The sequence below is a fragment of the Rhinopithecus bieti genome, unplaced genomic scaffold, assembly GCF_001698545.2.
Source record: "Rhinopithecus bieti isolate Rb0 unplaced genomic scaffold, ASM169854v2 scaffold_5023, whole genome shotgun sequence".
NCBI classification, from domain to species: domain Eukaryota; kingdom Metazoa; phylum Chordata; class Mammalia; order Primates; family Cercopithecidae; genus Rhinopithecus; species Rhinopithecus bieti.
This window is the reverse complement of record NW_016805223.1, coordinates 490,146-493,055: the sequence shown is the minus strand read 5'-3', so window position 1 is coordinate 493,055 and position 2,910 is coordinate 490,146. Positions and strand designations below refer to the sequence as shown.

The 2,910-nt window shown below is 35.7% G+C and overlaps 1 pseudogene across 1 annotated transcript in view; it reads right to left on the bottom strand.

Annotated features, from left to right (window-relative positions):
* Positions 1–407: 407 nt before the first annotated feature.
* The window catches only part of LOC108529399 (nuclease-sensitive element-binding protein 1 pseudogene), a 3,582-nt pseudogene continuing 1,079 nt past the window's right edge, over positions 408–2,910 (bottom strand). Inside the window, exon 2 of the transcript XR_001885518.1 lies at positions 408–510. The product of XR_001885518.1 is annotated as a nuclease-sensitive element-binding protein 1 pseudogene (transcript). The remainder of the gene's footprint in view (positions 511–2,910) is intronic.

Below are 2,910 nucleotides of genomic sequence, written 5' to 3'. Positions count from 1 at the left end.
AACATTTTGTAGGCTTGTATCTCTAGACTGGGATCTTCACAGGAGCTTCTTCCTTGATATATCTTGTTTTCTCCTTACGTGAGACAAAAAAAGCTGCGGGTTAAGGGAAATTGTTGTTAGAGAGGGAGGAATTCCCTCTCCTAATGGGATAAAATTCTAGTAAATTCTCTTCACGTAGGAAGTAGTCCTTTGTTTGAAATAATACTCTGGATGTATTTCACAACAAATACTGTTACTCTGTCTTTGCTAGAGTTAAGAGGAGATCTTCCTGAGATGCAGAAGAACTAAGATCCACAAAAGCTTATTCCCTTCTAAGACTGCAGACCCCAAGAGTTTCTCACTCTTGAGCTTGGCCACACTCATCTTGGATAATTAACCAAAATCCGCATCTATATTCTATGCAGGGCTCAAGAAAAGTTGGTGTCCAGTTTGTTCAACTTTTTCTTATAAAGATGAGAGTAAGGATTTCTCCTTTCTTCACTTTGTGTCAGAACTGAAATCAGATATGCACTAATGTTAAGAAAAAAAAATAACCAATTTCAAATAATATACACTGATTTAACATGCACTTCTTTATCTAGCCCCACTCAATCTTCGATCAATCTATTACACACTCAAGTGTATTAGTCTATTCTCGCATTGCTATCAAGAAAGACCTGAGACTGGGTAACTTATAAAGAAAATAGGTTTAATTGGTTCATAGTTTTGCAGGCAATACAAGAAGCATGATGCTGGCATCTGCTCAGCTTTTGGGGAGGCCTCAGAAAACTTACAATTATGGCAAAAGGCAAAACAGGTGTGAGGTTTCTCACATGGCAAGGGTAGGAGCCAGAGAGAGGATAGAGGAGGAACTACATGCTTTTAAATGACCAGATCTCACCGATGTGAAGACAGTACCAAGGGGTCAGGGGTATGCTGCTAAGCTATTCATGGAAAATCCAGCCCCATAATCTAATCACCTCCCACTAGGCCCCTCCTCCAACATTGGGAATTGAAAGTTGACATGAGATTTGGGCAGGGACAAACCTCCAAACCATATCATCAAATATCTTGTGAGAGTTTAGTGTGTTATTTTGTTTTGTTCTAGTTAAATAACTGGATGAATTTTATGTTTCTGTGAAGGCATCTCTGAAGAGATGACACATAGGTCATATAAACTGTAGGAGCTATAGGATGATATTATTTGGAATTAGAAGCCCAGAATAGAAATGACACAAGTCTACCCCCATTCCCCAACATTGCAGAAATTCTGCAAAATACTCAGATCTCTGAATTAATATAATGGAAGTTTGAGTTGATTTTATGTAAGTCTCAAGAAATACCCAGTTAATTCAGTTGACATAAGACATAAGGTATTATTCATTTATTCTGGTTCTGCTACTCTAAAATATATTATGAATTTTTACAATAATAAATTGAACCTACAGCTTTGGAGATTTAAAGAAAATAATTTGTTATCATCAGGTATCAAAGATTTTATAATTTTGAGAAGGAGTACCTTGGAAACAAATATGAACCAATCAGCAATATAATTTTGAGCTTTAAAGTTACTTTCCTTTCAAATAAACTTTTTATTAAAGTAAAATACTTATCTGGAAAGGTACTCAAATTGTAAGTATACAGATTGACAGATTTTAACAGTGAATATACCTTTGTAATTAGCACTGAATAATTTTCACCACTTATGCACCCATGTGTAGATAAAAACTAGGTCATAAAACATGCTGTTACTAACACCCCAGAAACCCCCTTCACATCATCTCTCACCCACAGCAACATAAATTTCTAGAAAAGCAGTCATAGGGTATATTACAGGATGCCAGTGGAAAGGTTTAATTTACCTTTAAGAGCAACCACTGGAGAAACCACTTTAATTGTTATTTATGTTTGGAAATGTAGAACAAATCACTTCTTTAGAGTGAACTTTTCTTGGTCGCAGTATGCAAAGATATGCTGTAGTAAAGACAAACAAAACTCATCAATCTCAGTGGCTCAAAAAATGAAACTTTTGGTTTTCATACCAACTATACTACAAGCGTGGTGACTCTCCAAGTAAACTATTTTCCATGTTGTTACTCATTGGTCCAGACTATGCCAATCCTATTACTTCATCTCAGTAAATGCTAAAGTGGTTGTTCTGGCTAGGGAAGAGATCACTTGAGACTATCACATTGGTTCCATTTCTTCCCATGACACATTGGCCATAACCAGTCATATGACCCTTTTTAAGTAAAGGAAAGAGAAACTGTGATGTACCTGTGTGTCCACAAGGAAAGAAAAGCTAAGAGTGAGTAGAAGCAGTGAATATACCTTTGTAATTAACTGAGATATTTTAGTTTTCTCTCCAACATGCCAAATTATTATTTTAGCAACAAAATGTTTTCCTTGTTTATAGTAGTCAGGGTTGAGATGACTATATTTGCTTTTGAGAATTATTTGTTTTTCTAAATCTTCACTTAGGTTGCTTTACATCATACCTTATTAGTTCTCATTGTATCTTTGTTTCTCTGTTATCTGTCAAGGAATGGCTTGCAGATAAACTGGACATGTAGATTTAGACTTCATCATGACCTTAAGGAGTATATATGAAAAATAACTGTACTAAACTGTTTGACTTACTTTAAATAGCTTAACTGCTGGATGGTTGTGCTCTGGTTTGGGGGAAAAGAGATCTAAAGGAACCAGCACATTTGAAGATATGGGTGTTATGATTTGCCATAAACACAAAGAATAAGCTTATTGTAAATCTCCTTGTTAAAAAGTCAGTATTCCGACAGAGGGTGATGTTCATCTTGGATTGGAGAAAATATCTTCTTACTAGGCTAGGCCTGAATTGGGTGGGTTTTTTGCGGGGGGTGGGCATTAAGATTCCTAAAATATTCATATTGGGATGTCTTTTTTTTTTTTTTT